Raw genomic sequence first — 20,885 nt, forward strand, 5'->3', positions numbered from 1 at the left:
CCTCGAAACAGTGATCTGTCTCTGCCCAAAAGTAAATGAAATTCTAAGATTGGTTCCAGTCTATTAGGGAAGCAGCAGCTGGAACCCGGGCTAAAAATAACCAACCCAGGTATACGATCAGATGTCATGTGCAATGAAAACTCTTCCATTTTCAATGTCTAAATAGGCATGGTAAACTATAGCTTATTCAGACTGGAGCTGATACTCACGAGGTCCTATTTTATAAAGGAATCAAGGCAGTTATCAGCTTCATGACAATATTCAACATGAGATAGATGGCCATATGTTTGGATATTTCTCTAGTATTTGGAGGAAAAAGACAGTCAGAGCAGGAAAAAAGGGGTGAGAAAGGATGTTATCAAGAGCTCAGCAAGATTCCAATGAGGGGTCTATGGTAGAGCTCCAGTCCCACTGAGGATACCAAGTACTAAGCAGGGAAGAGAAGGGGCGTGCCAGTATAGAGATAGAGAAGCTGTGTTTGGTGACTGTGTGAGTCTTCTGTACCTTCTGCAGTTCTCGGATTGTGGATTAGAGTAATGAGGCAAATTCTAGACTATCCTTCGAGAAAGGAGCTTCTAACGTTCCTCTTGTTCCAGCCAGCATAGGCATAGGAAATAGGAGACTGAGTCTCCAGGTAGACACACCATAATTAAGACTGTACAAATCCCGGGGTGCCTGGGTGGCACAGCGGTTAAGCGTCTGCCTTCGGCTCAGGGCGTGATCCCGGCGATCTGGGATCGAGCCCCACATCAGGCTCTTCTGCTATGAGCCTGCTTCTTCCTCTCCCACTCCCCCTGCTTGTGTTCCCTCTCTCGCTGGCTGTCTCTATCTCTGTCAAATAAATAAAATCTTAAAAAAAAAAAATTTAAAAGACTGTACAAATCCCGAATGACAAGGGCACTTTTGTCCAATTCTTTTGATTTCATTATTGATAAACAAAACACTCACTCTCATTAGACCTGGACCTTACTAACTCAAGGGTTTTGTTTTTGTTTGAGTTGGATTATTTCATATACAATAATAAAATGATAGTAAGAATAACAACACAAACATACAAATGTACTGTTTATGGAGAATGTTGTACCGGCCAGACATGCTTTCAGGACTTGTTATTAAGAATCTTAGTGATTTAAAATGGCCCTGTGTTTCTTTTCTAAGACTTGCCAACATTTAAAGCCCTGGAATCAGGGAAGTGAGGACGGTAGTTTGTGAAGAATTCAGGGGAGGAGAGAGGGCAGAATTATGAAATCTCAAGAGGAAACAATAAAGCCATAAGTAGGAGAAGAAATGATTTATAACATATTATCAACTTTGAGATAATTTTCTTTGGATTTATGTTACCACTGTAGATGTAATGTAAACTTAAAGAGTAAAACCTAGACCCTTAAGCATGCATTGAACTATTTAGCACATACATATTGCTGATTGGTCTATAATCTTGTGAACTGTTTACCTTGAGGTGGGAGAATTTTTGATAAACTAATAAAATTGATAAAGAGTTCAAATTCCACTTCTTAAACTCTACTTATTCACAAGAGTTATTTCTTGCATATCAAATATATCTGCCAGAAAACTGAGTTTCTCTCTTATGAATTCCCTAATTTAAAATAAAGGTTAGGACTATAAAGTTATCTCGGGTGGTTTTGGAGAAGTGTGTGGCTAGAATCATCTAGCACATAAAGAGTTCACTTTGAGCTCCCTAATGTATTTTTTTTTTCCTTTTCCTCTTTCTTTTTCCCTTCAGACTGAGCTTTTGCATGTCAGATTCTAGCCCAGAGAGACTTTTTTCTGTGGTGAAGTTATAGGTCCTGACAGGAGTTGGTTACTATAAAACTGCTGACAGATACTTCTAGCACAGTTAGTGGGTACCATTAAGGGGACCAAATCACTTAAAACAAAACAAAACACTCATACCATGTGCAATCTCTTCACCAAGCTCTAGCAACAGTCAAATGTGTAACACAAATGTGTAAGATTTTCTTTACTATATAGAGCCCATACTCCAGGACGCCCACAGACAGGTAAAGGGAAATGTTCTATGGGCTCACCATTGAAGCCTGGGGTTCTACTGAATAATTCAGTATTTGGGGCTCATTACGTAGGGGTAATAAATATTCTCCAATTGAAACACCCAGCAGAAAGTCCTGGGAACTCATACCCATGGATTTTCTTTAATGCTTTAGCTATGTATGATATACAGTGGGCATCACAGTGTTTAAACAGACTGCCCAGCCTACTGGGACTTCGCCGGTAGGTGACAAATATTCTCTCCACCTTGTGACTTTTTTCTTTCAAAATGAATTTATACTTAAGGACAGGAACCACGCATCCTTTGTAGCCACTTCCCCCATGTAGAGTTAAAATAGCACTAACACATGATGCTAACATTTTACAAAAGATCATATGAAAACTAATTGTTCTGTTATTGATGCAAACATAATACAGGAAATGATTTTGCTGGGTTATGCTATGCTATTTACTGTAACTTGATTCAACCTAATACACAGGTCAAACGTTGCAGTGAAGTGGAATTACCTCATATGACACTAAATCAACTTTATAATCCTTGGTTAATAGCCTACTTACTTTGAATAGTATTTAATTCTGTGAAATTCCTGAACAACCAAAAAATTTGAATAATCTCTTAAGTGTATGCAGGAATCAATGGGATTGCAGAAACAAAGCACAGTAATGTTCTATTTGTCTCTCATTTTTAGAAGCTATATACTTGAAGAAAATATGGTAATTACAGTATACGTTTTCTTTATAACATGTTTTTAACTTGGATATCCAAAGTTGATTTCACAAGACCTTCTCGAACATGAACATCTTGTCTGGATAGCATACAGATATTCAGTAAATTCTCTTAAAGTGGTTTTGAGTTTCCTTTCATAGCCAACAAAAGAGTACCATGTTGGCAGTAGAGATAAAAGGATTAGTTAATTTGGATTAGTCCAGTTGTCCTTCTGATCTGGGATCTACACTTTTATGATACATGAAAATTCACTCTGTTAATTATGCGAGAACAATCTTAAGGACAGACAAGGTGATAAGTTTCCTACGCATTGTTAGGAATGCTTTGCTGACTAAAAATATCAATCTCTTCTTTCTCACAGTTTTTGCAAGTCGATGCTGTTATTTTTTTTTTCAATCAGGTAACTAGGAAAGATCAAAAATCTTCTGTATCCAAATGGAAGTATTATTATTTCTAAGAGGGATAACTAAACAAACCCTTATCAGAGAGCATTTCAGTGGAGAAGTCAACTGAAATCCTTTCTGGAGCAAGCCAAGGGGAAATAATACATATCAACAATAAGGATTTGTTGGTCAGATGCCTGTCTGTGTGCGATAAGTTACAGAGAGAGGCACCTGGATACTGAGTACGGAAGAGAGATATCTTGACCGATGACCCTGTAAGTCCCGCATCAGTCTGGGGACAACCTATGCTCTAAGCAGCAATTCCCACTGGTTTCTCTGTACACAGGCACACTGGAATGTCTTCAGCCTCTCAGGTGAGATCCACAACGCTGTCGCATGTGAGCGGTCTGAGAAAAATGGACTCACCAATTGCAGCACATTATGGAGACATGAAAAGAGCGTGCACTGTAGAGCCAGGAAGAAAACAACCACGTGCATGGCTCTGTCTCAGCCTGGCTGTTTGTCCTTGAGTCAGTCATTTGACTTCCCCAAACCTCAGTTCCCTCTGCTGTAAATGAGAATAGAAAGTTTATCCTGGATGATCACTGCCAGGATGCAACGAGACAAAGTTACAAAAATACCTGAGCATCGACTAGGAATTCAGAGAGACCCAGTCACGGATATGATTAAGTATCTCCAATCACATAGGTTCCGTTTATCCTCTTTCAGGCTACACATCGCTTTTTCATTTTTCTCTCTTTGACTTGATTTTACTTCATAAATCTTTCCACCACCACCCCAACAGATGTGCTATTTAATCAAACTAAACCTGTCTAATTCCATCTTATGTTATAAATCATACCTAACCTGTCTAAAATCCTTTAATACATAATGGCTTCCCATAAGCTTTTCAAATGAGTGAATCCAAGACCCTAATTGAAAATGAACTGTATAGCAGAGCAGATTTCTGCTGCTTCTCAGAAGGGGAGGTTGTAGGTCTCCTTGAGAGTGAAAGCTCTTCATTGACAATACAAAAAAGAAAAAAAAAAACTATTGAGAACAGAGCGAAGTGTACAGGGCCATGTTTCTCAAAGTTTGGTCAACAGATAGTGCACTGACGTCATAAGGCAGAGTTCAGATGCCTGTGAAATGAGCCAGGTCATTATATTAATTAGGACTGCTCCTGCACCCACTGACATATCATGACAAAGTAACAAGGACTGCCAGAGAACCCAGCTTCTCCTCCGAGTGTTGGCAGGACAAAAGTTACTTCTAAATAATGGCAAAGTAGCTACACAAATTGACGCAGAAGAGGTTCTCCCTGTTGGGATAAAAATGGCTTATATATACCTTCCCTTTCCTGCAAGGTAAAAGCACAGTCTGAGAGAAGTTGAATAACAATGATACGATTTGTTTCATGAATAGCCTATGAGAGTTAGAAATGCCATTAAGTATTCTTTAGACAGGCAGCATAGCATGAGTCAGCACACACAGAGAGCTAAAAAGACAATGATATGAACAATTGTCTCAGAATGTTTTCTACTAGGTTATCTCTATCATTAACACCATTTAATAAAAAACCCAAAGAATGCATTCCTTATTCTCAAAAGGCAAAACTAAGCTGAAAATTCCAAAAGAAAGTGAGTAAATGTAATTTGATCGATGTTTTTTAAGGCTGTAAAAGAAATTCTCCATCAACATTCTTAACCAACCTTACTAATGTAAATACCAAATGTATTACCCTAAGCATTGGCAGAGAATGGAAAAGAATGTGACTTTAAACTTGGGATTCTAATGAGATTTTGTTAAAAGTTCACACTCTTCTTAGCCTAAGTACAAACCTTGTCAGTGAATGAATTAATTTTTGGCAATTTTCTAATCTCATTATACGTTTTGTCAGCAGGATGATTTATCAGAATTACAATGCCTAATGCTGTATATCTTGTGAAATATGGTCATCTGGACCAAGACAGTATCATCATTTGACTCTTTCAATATATGATATTTTCATTAGCAGCAGGATATTCATTCCTGCCCCTCTACTCAACAGGGCTATAAATAGAGAGGCCAGCCAACCAAATCACACAATATTGAAAAGGTCAAAGAAGTACAGTATATTACCATAATTTACAGAATACTGCTCATGAAGTATTAAAACTCTTGACACCTTATTTAGGTGCAAAGAAAGTAATGAAAACATAAAGCAGTGTGTGATGGGGGCATTATCATTGCTGGGATTGTAGAGATAGTAGTGAAAGCAGCTTTCCTTTGCAGTTCAACAGGAACTGAACAAGCACGAAGGTCTATTCAGAGTCAAAACCAAAATTAAAGTGGTACTTCCTTTCATTTAACCAATATTGGATCCTAAAGAAAAGGAAAGGGGGAAAAAAAAATAAGGAAGAGAAGCACACTGGTCAGGACAAAGTCACAAGCTCTTTGTCTGGTTCCAGAAACTCAAACTTATGATCTAGCTGGCAGAGCTAGAAGACCCCTCTAAAAACCCTTGTTTTGAATCAGGCATAGATGGGTTAATTTTAGCAGGTCACGTCTATGAAGTGGGATGAACACAGAGAGACACACTATGTAGACCTAAGTCTCATGCTATGTCTTTGCTCTTAATAACTCCCACTTGAATTGTCAAATTATTTATATGACTGAGTTAAAATAAGAGCAAAAAAGACAATTGCTCATGTGCATCTAAGGAAATGGTATTTGTGGGGAAAGTCCATACAACTTCATCAATGAATGATAAAACCCAAATCTTATTCTTCAGTAAGAAGAGTTTAGCTTAAAGAGGGCCATGTTTAAAACCTTTCACTACTAGTTTTCCCCTAGAATTTTTATCAAACCCTAGAAATTCTATTGCACGTACTCAACGACGATGACTGCCAGATATTCTGTAAGATGTTTCGAAAGCAGGAAGAAAACATAATTCCCCAATCTACCACTGTCTCTTCCTTTTCACCACCACTGTCTCAGTGTAGGTCATTCTCTCCCACTACTCAAAGGTAATTTTTTTTCTTAAATAGACGATTATCCCTCTAATGTATTCTTCATATTTTTACCAAAGGGAACTTTTCTAAAATCAAAACCTGGGGTGCCTGGGTGGCTCAGTCGGTTAAATGTCTGACTCTTGATTGATTTTCAGCTCAGGTCATGATCTCAGGGTCCTGGGATCGAGCCCCCAGCAGAGCCCACGCTGGGCTCTGCACTCGGTGGGGAATCGGAGTGAGGATTTCTCTCCATTTCCCTCTGCCCTCTCTCCGCCTACACATCCCCACTCACGTGCTCGCTCTCTCCCCCAAATAAAAAATTAAATCTTAAAACAATAAAATAAAATAAAAATCTGATATTATTTCTTCGGGGCTTTAAACTTTTCCTTATTTTCCCATCTTTTCTAGCATTCAACCTTTCTGCCTACCATCCACGACCCTTCAGGATTTGAGTCCTGCTGGTCTCTGGGCAGGCCCTGCCTCAGAATTTCACCCGCACCAGGAAGCCCCTGAAACACTCGTAGAGAACCTGTGCAGAATCCCCACATGAAGCCCGCCACCTCAGCCACTCCATTACCCCCACATTCCCTTCTTCAAGGAGCACAGAGGTGTTGAGAAATTATGACCCTTCTTCCAATTAATATCACTGGCCTTCTTTATTTAAAGCAGAATAGGAAGTATAAAATAGTATTAAAAAATCACTGCATTTGTCTCAAGGTAGAATGAATACTTTGTGCAAACCCTCTTGTTAGATCGGCTGTTACACGCTTATCTTCCCCATATACTTACCAACTTAAAAGGAGACAGGAAAAAGCAGGGGGAAAACAACTTAAGAGGAAAGAAAAAGAAGGGAAGAAGGGAAGGAAAAGAGAGGAGGAAAAAGTAATGATCTCAGATGAACAAATCTAATAGAGTTTTGCCATGGGATCAGACTATTGGCTTGATTCTGCTATGTTAGGAGTATACAAATTGTGCCTCTAAATATTTTTAATCAAAGGCCAAAGCATGCCTTCCATTTTCTAAATGAGTCACCTGGGAATTTTCCTACAGAAAAATTGTTTTCTGCTACCAACAAACAAATGAACAAACAAAATCTGTCATCTGCCACCAAATACGAATGAAGAATACCAGTGCCGCTGACAGGACAATGTGGACAATTGAAATCACACACTTTCTTGGCAGAACACATAAAGCAAACTGGGAAAACCTAAACACGGCACGGAAATCATTTAATTTGTTTTTATTTCTTGATTTCCTAACATTACCAAGTCATTATGATGAAAAGATCGAAAGAGTTAAAGTATGGAGAAGGGAGGCCGTCTAAATTTAGACAAACACCATGACCACCCCACTTAAAATTCCAGCCCAAGCTGCTCACATTTTATGTATATTTATTCTCCTTTATTTCTTGGCATCACATACATGTACCTGGAATGATACAATCATTTGTTATTGAAAATCATTTTCTCTGATGGAAGAGAGCTGATTTAGACATATATCAGAGATATGATATTATACAGTCTTCTAATATTACTAAGCATTTATGATAATGGAAGATGAATATAGTATATTTTAAAATATAACAATAAAGGAACTCGTAATATCTTCGAGTCATAATAAAAATGAAACATTTTTCCAAATTGGCCATCTTTCCCCCAAAAAATGCCAGTACCAGCACCATATTATTAATCACTGATTCCTATCTCTTTGACCAGAATCTTTCACAGGATAGGTACTTAAATAATATTTGTCAAATAAAAACAAGATCCTACAACTCATTGTAATGTTTGCTGCCTCCATGCTATTCCACATGTTACTTCCTCTTTCTTGAACTTTCTTGAACTTTCCTTACCTTTATTAATAGCTAGAATTATAATCTATCAATCAAACCCCAACTCAGAAGTTGCTTCTTCTGTGATCCTGTTCACCGTCATTCCCTCCTCCGTGTTCTCTTTGTACATATGCAGGATGTACTGTGCTCATAAAGTTCAATTATACTGTGTGTTTTCTAGTTTCTAAAGCAATTCAAACCTTGAAACTGGGCTCACCCTCCCAATCATGACATTCCTGTGGTCTAGGGTGACCACTCTTCCTTGGTTACCTAAGACAGTGTCTATTCATGCTGTTTTTCCCACTGACCTCTTTATAGCACCCTCTCTTACTCCAAAACATGCCTCTGTTTGGAGGATAAATTATGTCATCATTCAACTCTTGTAACTTTCGCCAACTGACAAAATTCTAAGCTAACTAACAAAGACCCTTCCGTCCTAATTGATCAAAACTTGATTTATCTGACCTCCACCTCATTCACTAGGGTCTCAAAGGGTCCCACCTCTACCTTGATTCTTGCTTTTCTAGGCATTGGATTCCTATTTTCTAAAGTTCTTGACTTAGCCCACCCATCTTTCCTGGTTGGAACTCCTTGCTATAATCCTGGCTCCACAGAGCTTTTCACTAGTTCTGGCACCTTGCCAGGGTCCAGACAGCTGGGTCACTCTTGGCCTCATCTTGAAGATGAGAGAAGGGTTCAGACAACACATCCCCATCTCTTACCAGATAACATGGAATTATTTATTTCTCTCCCAAATACTTAGTATACTTCCTAGCACATAGATGAGGCTCAAAATATTTATTGAATTAAACTATGGAGTAACTGTGTCCAGGGTTCAATTGTGTCCTCTCAAAATTCACATGTTAAAATCATAATCCCCAGTATGTCACAATGTGACATTTTGGAAGGTGAGATCTTTAGAGGTAATCAAATTAAAATGAGATTAAAGTGAGTCCTAACCCAACATGACTGGTGTCCTCAAGAAAAAGGGGAAATACAGACCCAGAGATCCGCATACAAAGAAGATGGCTATCTACAAGCTAAGGAGAGTGGACTGGAGCATAGCCTTCTCTCACACCCTTCAGAGGGAACGAACCCCGAGGGCACCTTGATCATGGACCTTTAACCTTCAGAACCATGAAACAAGGTATTTCTTTTGTTTAAGCCGCATGATCTCTGGTACTTTGTTACATGAGCCCAAACAAACTAAACCAATTTCACTGTATTTTCTCACATACAAAAATAGAGATAGTAACACTGACTACCTCACAGGGTCTGTGTGAGGACTAAATGAGACAGTTATGTAACATGCCAAGCACATAGATGAGCATATCCGATACATGCTATTTTTGTTATCATCTTCCGAGGTTTGCTTCAATGGGTAATGCATTCTTTGCTAGTCTCTTCTTATGAGCTGTTGTTTATTAACCTTCTAGTTAAGGTTAAAAAAAAAAAGCCAGCTATTTTCCTGATTATTAGAATATTTTCTTTTCCCTCTTACAGCTAAAAATATTTTAGTCATATATTTAATTCCTAAACTCCATTTTATTGTACCTAAACTTAATTCTATATCCCTATTTAAATGTGGAACACACCAGGAGATTTCAGGTAAGAGGCGTGTTTAATAATTCAAGTACATCAGTTACTAAATGATATGCTCTTAGTTGCCTTATACCCTAGTTATGAAAAATCAAAATGAGTGCCTTTGAAGAGTGGACCCCATTCATTACTCAAAATCACATTGTCTGATGAAGAAGAGCTGATTCAGATGTGCTTTAGAGATGTGATACCATGAACTCGTCTAATATTACTAAGAGTTTATGATAATATAACTAAAATGTATTTTAAAGGAGCGTGATAAAGTACTTGATAGTATCTTGCCTCGGGTATAATAAGGATGACCCATTTTGCTAAATTGAAGCACAGAAGTTTATCTTAGAATATAAAATCATGTGAATGTTTTAAAGGAAATTATATCACCTTTTTGGAAATCTAAAATGCAGAAAAAATATATTCCTAGCATCAAAGTTATATCTTTAGAAACAGACCATCAGAGTGGCATTTAGTACATCTAAAGGGTAGTACCGTGACCTAAAACTTTTGACATTTATATGTAAGAAATATCTTTAATATGGCAATAGTTTTGCTTTTAAGCTAATATATTCTACTCCTATTTTGTGATCACAGACTTATTTTTACCAAGACAAGTTTTACTAAGAATTGTGACCACTGAACTTTGGAAAGAACGTTCTAGACATGGGATACAATCATGTGTTGGAGACACACTACTTGACTAAGTCAATGGCCTGGATTCTCACTGCCTCTATTACTTGTGTCAGGAAAGTAGCAGAAGCACTCTGTGTCTCAGTTTCCCTGTTTGCATATAGAATAGTATCTGCCTGCTTTTATCAGGATTGTTATAAGTAGTACATGAGGTAATATGTGTAAAATGCACAAAATATTTTACTTTGTTGGTAAATACAGTTTATCAGAGCAAAAACCAAGTTCCGCTCTGCATATTCTCTATGCTAACCCAACTTCTCTGATTGCTATTTTTCTACAAGAATGAAAAAAAGAAAATCAGGGAAAAGTTTTTTTATTATATGAGGTTATAATCAGAAACAATTATTTTATAAGGCTTAACTGGCAATTGTTGGGGGTAGTTCAGTGGAGGGAACTTTAGCTGTCTTGGATGCTGAATTGTTTTGCCACTACTGAAGCCATTATGTGTATTGAACAGTTTGTGTATATGATACTTTATGCTGAAATAGAAAACTAGGGCTTGTATTGATCTCTACAAATAAAACATATTAAAATCCCATTAATGGGACCATTATCACAGACTGATGTTTTAAACATTGTGAACTTCTCTTCTGTGTTTAGACACTACTGATTTGGAACAAACAACAATATTGCAAGAGTCTATGCTTACTCTTAAGATGGCTGAGATGAGGGATAGAAAAAAAAATGTTTAATTTGTACAATAGAGGGACACCTGGGTGTCTTAGTCGGTTGTGTGTCTGCCTTTGGCTCAGGTCATGATCTCGGGGTCCTGGGATAAAGCCCCGCTCCCCCCACCCCGACCCCACGCGCTCAGCAGGCAGTCTCCTTCTCCCTCTGTTCCTCCCCACTGCTTCTGCTTTTCCCTCTCAAATAGATAATCTTAAAAACAAAAACTGTACAATAGATTAGAAATGAAACTTGACCTTCATTATGTCTGTCTTCATTTGTCAAAGAAGGGTAGCAGTATTTCTCTCACTGGGGTATCACACAAATTAACTGAATAGTGATTATAACATGCTGTGAAAATTCAAAGACCTCTCTATGTGTTTCTTACAGTTAAATCTCTGGAGCCCAAACAGAGGCAAGTTCACCTTAAAGACTTACCAACATTAGAGTCCATTTACGATCTACATGATGATATCCCATTACTATAGTTCAGATCAATGTAACTACTTCAAAAAGTTCTTGGAAAACTTCCGTGAATGTTTATATTTACATATTTTTAGGGACTTTCCAGGTCAGTAAATTTTTTCAGACAAAATGAATTCATTTGTATGTCAGCAAGGGAGACAGGTGAACTTCAATATGTATTTGGGGTTTAGTCCCTCCCATTTGTTTGATTCAGCATAAGGATCAGAGTATCAATAAAGATATGATGAGGTTACACATTTACCTAATCTTTAGGCAAGAAAAAGCCCTCCCTTCTACTACTTTTATTATATCACTTCTAAATTTACTTAATGTTAGAATTACTAGGCAAAGACCATCAAGGAAACATGTTGGTCATATGTAGCCGAGTTCAGTAAATTTGGTCTACAAAAGAATACTCTCTTCACAGGGCCTAAGTAGGCTCTCAAAAAGGAAGAGATATTAAGGCTATTTAAAGCATCAGGCTGATTTTAGGTTGAAATCAGTAAGCATAGTATTGGGAAGAGATTGGTCAAGGTTTGTTAACTCTGCAAGTTTCTCAAAGAGTTAACTTCTCTTTGAAACCTGCCAACTTTGAAACATAAAAACCTAATATGTTCCATAAACAAGTGAAACCGTATGATAATTGTCTTTCTCTGCTTGACTTATTTCACTTAGCATTATCTCCTCCAGTCCTGTCCAAGTTGCTGCAAATGTTGTGAAATCATTCTTTTTGATGGCTGAGTAATATTCCATTGTATATATGGACCACATCTTCTTAATCCAGTCATCTGTTGAAGGGCATCTCGGCTCCTTCCACAATTTAGCTATTGTGGACAATGCTGTTATGAACATTGGGGTGCATATGGCCCTTCTCTTCACTACAGAAGGGCGGGTAAACAGAAGGGGGAATGAACCATGAGAGACTATGGACTCTGGGAAACAAACTGAGGGCTTTAGAGGGGAGAGGAGTGGGGGATTGGGATAGGCCGGTGATGGGTTTTAAGGAGGGCATGTATTGCATGGTGCACTGGGTGTTATTCGCAAGTAATAAATCATGGAACTTTACATCAAAAACTTGGGATGTACTATATGGTGACTAACATAAAAAATTATTAAAAAAATAAAAAATAAATAAAAGACTAATATGGAGAGTTAGTGTTGCTCTGGTCTTCCTGTAATAGAATGGTTCTGATAATCAGTTTTAAAAGTAACTTGAGCTTACCTCTCTTTTTTCTGCCCTCCCTCCATCGTTTGTTTATTTGTTTTGTTTCTTAACTTCCACATATGAGTGAAATCATATGGTACTTGTCTTTCTCAGAAGGACTTCATTCCCTCAGCATCATACACTTGAGCTCCACCCGTGTAGTTGCACATACTCCCATACTTTGTGTCACACATCATGGCTTGGTACAGTTTCTTTTTTTGCAAATCAAAATACATTTTGCAAGATGTAGTTTTGATTGCATTTCTTAGTTCTAATCCTACTTCTGCTTTAGCCTGAGATGGAGGACAGTCTATTAGTTTAAGAGGACGAGACCATTCCAGATGTTCACTGAATCTCTGTTTCATGACTGTATGTCAAATATTAATAGTCTTGATTTCCATAATTGCTGGACCTTCTTCTTCTTACTGTTGAGTGATCACATTTTTGAAATAGTTTAATGGTAGTCACATGGCAGAATTTAAGATTCTATACATTGAGGAGCTAACACACTTGGTAAACTAAATATTCGGTAACTAAAACACAGATACATGCTAAGCTCCTCCTTGGATAACCAGTGGCTTTGTAATTTTAATTTGGATTTGTATTATTCCACTTTGCCAGTGTCTGAGGAATTGGTAGACTATCTGATGACTGTCAAGAATAAAGATGTGGGCAGTACCCTGACTGAATGAAAGGAGCATCTTTTAAAAGTCTAGGTAAGGAACAAAACCACAAAAAGGATCATGGGACAATCAGTGACCCTGCTCTTGAGGGAGTTGGGACTGGGGCCTCTTTCCGATGGTCCATCTCACGCAGTCATGGCTGGTGGCCTGGCAGCCTATTGGTTTGCAACATCATCTTCTGGAGATTCCCTACAGATTTTCTCCAACAAATATAGATTTGGAAGTTTTGGTTTTGTTTATATACAATAGACAATGTTGATTTAGCTGAGAAATATCTGCCCAAGGATCAGTCTTTTGGAACTTTTCTTGTGTGAAAACTCTTAAGAATACTTTAAGTTCCTCTCCAAGAAGATTCAAGTTTAGTCTTTCTCTGGTATTGTTTCCAAAAATACTCATTCTCTTGCCCTAGGATGACATAGAGACTGACTACAGCATACTCAGGAAAGGTGGTGTACAGCTATTAATGGTAAGGTGACAATTGAGTGGCTCTAGATTCCTTATATTAAGCAGCATTAGAATGGGAAAAGGGTGAATTCTCTATTGAAGTACAGCACACAATAATTTGTAAACATGTCATCAGTGATTAACTTGGGGATAAAATATGTTATGAACAGCATTTAATTTATTCCATATAATGAACTACGGATACCATCGATTGACAAGGTTATTTAAATTTAAAGACAAAATATGCTTGTTGACATAGTTAAGAGTTAACATATTTTCTCAACTTCTCATCGATCATTTCTCTTACATTTATCCCAAGGTTGTCTATTGTATTTTGTTAGGGCACCCCTACCAGACTAAGACACTTCTTCAGGTGGAAACTTGGATCATGGACTTATTTCTTTCTTCTTGTATCCTATATGCATTTAAATCTCTAAATTTCCCCCAAATCACTTGTATAGAAGCATCTCCCAAATTTGGATCTATTAGTTACCTTCTAGTAGTTTTAAATATTTTTAAATTTCCCTTGAGTCTTCTTTGGTTTTTTCAGAAGCCTGTTAATTTTTAAATATTTGGTTATTTTATACTGATTATAATTGATATCTACTTAATTATATTATGGTCAGAGAACATACTGTTAAGATTTCAATCTTTTGAAATACATTGAGACTTGCTTATGACCAAGTATATGATCTTGAAAAATATTCCATGGACGCTTAAAAAAAATGTTACACTCCTATTCTCATTGAAGTTGTCTGCAAATGTCAATTTTGTCACATTAGTTGACAGTGTTATTTGCATCTTCCATCGTATTCTTAGTCAAAATTTTTAATCATTACTGAGAGAATGGTATTAAATCCATTGCCTTCTTCTTCTTTAGTTTTGTCTGGTTTCACTTCATATATTTTGAAGCTCACTTAAGTAGATGCATGCACATTTAAGATTACTATGTCATCCACATTGCCCCTTTTATCATGAAATGTCCCATTTGATCTTTAGAAATACTGTCTTAAGATATACTTCATCTAATTTTACACAGTAATATTGATGTCTATCAATATGGCCATGATATGCAAATTCTTTTGGTAGTTGTCTCACGTATTGTTTTTCCGTCCTTTCCTTTGAAACATTCTCCATGTTTATATGTAACATGTCTTATATATGACATGTAACCAAGTCTTAATTTTTGATCCACCCTTACATTCTTTGTTTTATAATTGGGATATTTATTGCATTTCTATTTATTAAGTTTTTATTTAAATTCCAGTTAGTTAACATACAGTGTAATATTAGCTTCAGGTGCACAATTTATGATTCAATACTTACATACAATACCCAGTACTCATCACAAGTGCCCCCCCTAATCCCCATCACCTATTTAACCCATCCCCCCACCAACTTCTCCTCTGGTAACCAGCAGTTTATTCTCTATAGTTGGGAGTCTGTTTCTTTTTCTTTTCTTTTCTTTTTCAACAGGAATTGTTTTCATTTAATGCAATTGTTTATTTAGTTGGTTTTACATCTACCATTTTGCTAGTTGTTTCTAGTTTGTCCTTTCTAGATTTTATTGTTGTCTATTGGCTGTGGTTCCTTAGTCACTGTTCCTTAATATGTTCTACAAGAGGGAATGCTAGGAGCTGAAGTTGAACAAGGAATATTAAAGAGAAATTATGAAGCAAGCATTATATATGTCCTCCTAATGAGGCTAAATTTTATTGTGTAGATACTGAAGAGTCAATAATACTATTTTGACTTCAAAGATTTGCTTTGAATAAGAGCATGCCATATGAAGAGTATCCGAATGAAACCCGGCCAAGGAGGAGGAGGGTTTATAAGCAATCTATAAAAATAGTCCGTTCAAACATACAGAGAGAGCTTGAAATTAAGGTATTAAAAATAAAGATGAAAAAGAGAGGACAAATTTGAGAAGAATTCAGAGGGGAAATTGTCAGAATCTGGTGATTGATAGGCATGGAGGTTTTGACGGTGAGTGTTTCTAAGACACACTTGAGTTTCTGTCATGAGAAACACGGTTGTTGACGGTATCATTCATTGAACAAGGCATGCTGGAAGACAGGTAGACTTAAAGACACCATGAGTTTGTTTTAGGACTTGATGTGTTTTCAGATATTTGTGGGATGCCTAGATGTCTAAGAAGATACAAGAGAGACTGGTCTGGATATTCAATGAAAGTTTTGGCCTAGACAAATTTGGAAACCAACTGTAGGTAGTACTTGAATAGGGAGAGTGAAATTTCCTCAGACATGTCTAATTGGGGATTTATATGTGTGTATATAAATGCATACATGGACATGTATGTGCATACACGGGATTATACATGAGGATATTTTGAAGTGTTGTGTACAACAAAATCTAAGGTTTCTTTCAATACCAAACAAAATAAAGTATATGTTAAAAATTGATTCTGTATAAATCAAAATCGATAAGGAGATTCCTTCCCAGTTTAACCATTAGCTTTTATCTATGAAGTTATTCCACTTTATGTTCTGTTTGGATCGCAACTATTGCAACAGAGTTGGGGCTTTTTGGATTCTGATTACGTCTCTGGCAAGATTTTTAGTCTGTTTGCTCATGAGAAGTTAATAACCAGCTTCACTGCATCAAAAGACTACGATCTGCTCTAGAAGGACAACTGTGCAGAGTCTAACAACACTGCCTTAACTTTTAATGGAGCAGATCCTAATTACATCTAATTTCAGCAGGTTGTAAAAATTTTTTTTTCTGAAACATGGTCATTTCACATGATTCATAAACTAGGACTTTGAAAACATTCATCATGGATTTTTATTATAGCAATATTTGAGTTGTATTTTTAGATTTTAAAATTGCCTAAATGAAACCGTGCAAACTTTTGCTGGTAACATAGGTTAGAAGGGGAGTCAGGAATTAGCAATTCCAACGTGGAACAATTAAGGAATGAAGATTCAAACGGAAACTGTTACCTAGGCTACATGTGCTGCCCGCAGTGACCTTTTCTTTTCTAGTGATTTCACACGTTCTCACAGAGAGCAGATGAGCCAGTTTATAATACAGGGCCCCGATATCTGAACAGGGCTGCGCTGCCTTCTCATCACATACCCAGGGCTCAGTCACTTAAACATCACGGCCACGCTGGTTTCAAGATGATGCGCACATCCTGAAAGTGAGATGTTGATTATGTTTATGACTCTAGAAAAAATATTATCATTCAAAAATAGCACTGCCTTTGTGAAAGCCTACACTGTTATTAAAATATTTCCCATTATCATCTTCCTACAGGGCAGAAATAAATAGACAAGGAAAATAAGTTCTCTTAGGAATTCTCTTTTCTCATTTCCATGGAAAATTCATACTGTTCATATGAAATATATTTGTTTTCCATTCAGGCTGCAATGTTTCTTACCCCAATTCACTGACACCCATTCTGCTAACTTCATGCTTTACTGCATACCCTCAGGCTATGGTAATTTACACACCCTCCTCCTACACAGATGCTGCAAGTCAGATTGTGCCCGTTGACAGAAAATGACACAATGATGTGCTGCTACCACACCCGTTCTCTGCTTACAGTCTTTGCCCAGACTGTGGCACCCACAAAAATATTCGTCTATCTGGATAAGGCAAGACACACTCTACAGAATCACTCAAGAGGACGGGCAATGTAGTAACAATGCAGAAAACAGAGTATATGCTTTTAGAGGGCAAGGTTGTGTCCCTTCCTCCTGCCCCCCCACCCCTCCTAGACCCATTCCTGAAAACCTGATACATGGCTCTACATTTAACAGTTGCGTAAAACATGACAGTGAAGGAATGCTTCGAAGAAAAACAATGCCAATTGATGTTTTCAGGAATAAAATAGGTCAAATTCATATTCCTCCTCATTTTCTCTTAAACTGGTTTGCTATTTGTTCTATAAATGCCTAAAGTGTTTGTTCTTTATGTGTATGTGTGTGCAAATATCCATCTTATTCCCAATGTTAATATTTTTAAATTTGCATAATTTTAAAGTCCTACTTAATATTTTATATGATTTTCATAACCACCCTATTTCTACTATCACATGAGTTGTTTAGAACAGAAATGTGTGTCTTGTTTATCTTTGTAACAGTGCCCAGGAGATTATCTGACATTTTAGGTTGATATTCTAACTGTTGAGTGAAAAAGTAAATGAATGAGTAAATAAAGGCATCAATCAATTTCACTAGAGCATCACAAAGTATGTCATCACCACAGGCTTGCTCTTGAATTCCACTCCGATTACTAATGAGAAGTAGGACAAAGGAATGTTGCTGATGAGGGAAAGAAAACAAAGAAACAAACAGACCAAGTCTGTTACTTTGGAAAGTGAAACACACATTCCTGGAAGTGGAGAGAGAGAGACTGCATCAAGTCAAAGGGCAAGGATCAAAGTGCCGGAAACTAACAGGCCCAAGGGAAAAGTTCAAGGTCCCTGGATTTAAGGCATTTTGTCTCCAAGAAACTACAGTTAGGTCAAGTGGGAATTAAAGGTATAAGGAAAGATGGGCAGCAAAAGGAGAAGAGAAAAATAACATACTTTCTCTCTTATTTCTATTGTTGTATAACCAACTGTCAGTAACTTAGCCTATTCTGTAGGTCAGAGAATTGGTCACGACATAGCTGGGTTTTCTGCTCAGGGTCAACAAGGGCTGAAATCAAGGTAGGAGCCAGACTGGGTCTCACCTGGACCTCAGAGGCATTTTCCTAGCTCATGTGGCCCTTAGCAGAATTCAATTCCTTGCATTTATAGGACTGAGATCCAGTTTTCTTGTTGACTGTTGGTTGGGGTTCATTCTTGTCTTCTAAAGGTAGCACAGAGTTTCCTGCCACGTGGCCTCTCCATATGTCCTCTTCAAGGGCAGCTAGACGTCATCTGGTGGTGCTTTTTGTTCTTCTTAAGGGTTTCCCTGACTGGGTCAGGCACATCCAGCTAATCTTCCTTTTGATTAGAACTTAATTACATCTACAAAATCCCTTTTGCCACATCACCTAACCGTAGCATGGAATGGTGACACCCCGTCAGAGTCACAGGCCTACCTTCTCCGCTGAAAAGGAGAGGATTGTGTAGGACAAGTACAGCAGCTGGTAGAGATCTTGGGGGCCATGCTAGCATTCTACCTACCTAGAGAGTGAATAATTCATATCTGAGAAAGGGAGAACATGAAAGGCACAGAAAAGGAAAGAGAAGGAGGAACGTTCAAAGGACTTCACAATATGAGGGGCACCTGGGCGGCACAGTCGGTTAAGCATCTGACCCTTGGTTTGGCTCAGGTTCTGATCTCAGGGTTGTGAGATTGAGCCCCATGGGGAACTCCATGCTCAGCGTGGAGTCTGCTTGAGATTCTCTCTTCCTCTGCCCCTCCTGCCTCTCTTTTTCTCTCATATAAACAAATTTTTAAAAAGACTTCCCAATATCAGAGTAAGAGATGTTGATTCCTGAATGTTCTGTGAGAGAAATGTCAGATTTGGGGTTGGGGAAAGGTGAAGAGAAGCAGTCCCTGAAGGGAAGACAGAAGAAAAAGAAACTTCGTAACTATCCAGAGGATGATGATGCCTTGTCAAGAGAAGAATTAAAGGAAAGGAGTCAGAGAGTGTTTACTTAGTGATCACATTAGGAGAACTATGATTATAAAATTACGGGGTTAACTCTGTAAGACATGTTGGCAGTAATTCAACTCCCAAAGATTAAATGGAAGTTATAGAGTTGGAGTAATAGAGTATATTTTGAGAGAAATATAGTTTAGAATAAAAAAATTCTCAGAATTGCTGGTTTGATTATGCAGAATTATAGTGATAAAAAACTATATGAATGCTCTTCAGAAATGAAATGACATCTAGAAAAGACAAAAGTGAATGACTAAAAAGGCACCAGAAATGTGGTAAGTTTGAACCATATAAGAAAGTAGTAAAAATGAAAAACAGAAGTAAAAGCATTTAGAGTAAGTCCAAGGTGTCATCTCATGCACAGCATTATTCACGATGCAGGCAGACGTGCTCTCCTGGCCACATATGACACATCTGTCAGGACTCTTTTCCGCAAGCAGAGAGGTGTTGGCTGATATATAGGGCTGCCAGCGATAAGCAACAGGGTATTTTTTATTTAACTGCTTTAAATATGGAGAGGAAAAACAACACATGCAGGTGCAGAAACAATATTTCAAGCCAATTATATGACACGGAGGGGAACATTTAGCCCAATTAGTCATATCTGTAAAGACGAAAAGAGAAAAAAAAAAGGTATGTGGACTAAAAGGGAGGAAAACATATTTCAGAGAACATAATTCGATTTAAGACGTCATTGCCCATATTACTTCAGTTAGAGCCAGTGGCACTCAAGCCAACCTGGGCAACATTAACAATGGCTCAGGCTGAGGAAGAAGTGGAAACTTTCCAGAGCTATGTGCATCATGGGACGATACGCGCTTTGTTCTCTAGTAGAGTTCTTGCTCTAGGAAACTAATATGAAAGAAAAGAAAACATGGAAGTTTGAGGAATGAGGACATAGAGAGGAAAGGAGAAGAGAGAGGCCCCGGAAAGAAAAGGGGCTAAAGGAATAAGAGCAATATGCACTGGGATAAGGCCAACAGGTGGTGCAAATGGCAGGCATGCAGAAGAGAAGCACTAAAAGAAATAAAGAAAAGGACTGTGGAAAAGAAACACGCGTATTTCCCAGAGGTAGCCTGCCAGCTGATCCCAGGCTCTTACCGAGGCATGTCTTTCGCCTTGCAGTTCGGTTCCCCGGTGGCATCCACTTCTGCCTCTTGAACTGCTACCCACAATGTCCTCTTGTAGTCCTTAGCTCTGAAACCTCTTTTCCACATCTGCCTTTCTTGGGCAGTGCTAAAAATAAACTGGGAGGATTCTATTTTTCCAGAGCTATTTTTAAATTGGCTATTATTTGTTGCTGCGGGAGAGGGACCTAGTGAACTAATTCCCTTAATGATTCTACCTGATAAAGCTTAATGAGATTTCCCCTCAGGAAATCGATATAAGGAAAAGATTACCTGAAAGTGGGGTTTTCAGGCAACAAATGGCTGATTTAGGAGTGGGGTCTTCCCACGTCCATTAAAATTGAACTACAGACATACGTGCTCAGCCAGCCTGCGAATATGGCCAGCCCCGGGAAAAGGTCACGAAGACACCCAAGAACAAAGTCCGGA

The 20,885-nt window shown here is 37.9% G+C and overlaps 1 long non-coding RNA gene across 1 annotated transcript in view; it reads right to left on the bottom strand.

Moving 5' to 3' along the window:
* LOC148109638 (uncharacterized) overlaps positions 1-20,529 on the bottom strand; it is a 214,036-nt gene extending 193,507 nt beyond the window's left edge. The window contains exon 1 of the long non-coding RNA XR_015725175.1: positions 20,431-20,529. This is a non-coding gene — a long non-coding RNA (uncharacterized LOC148109638). The remainder of the gene's footprint in view (positions 1-20,430) is intronic.
* Between the last annotated feature and the right edge of the window lie 356 nt (positions 20,530-20,885).

Source organism: Ursus americanus, chromosome 7 (assembly GCF_024610735.1).
Source record: "Ursus americanus isolate L20-20 chromosome 7, mUrsAme1.1.p, whole genome shotgun sequence".
Classification (NCBI taxonomy): domain Eukaryota; kingdom Metazoa; phylum Chordata; class Mammalia; order Carnivora; family Ursidae; genus Ursus; species Ursus americanus.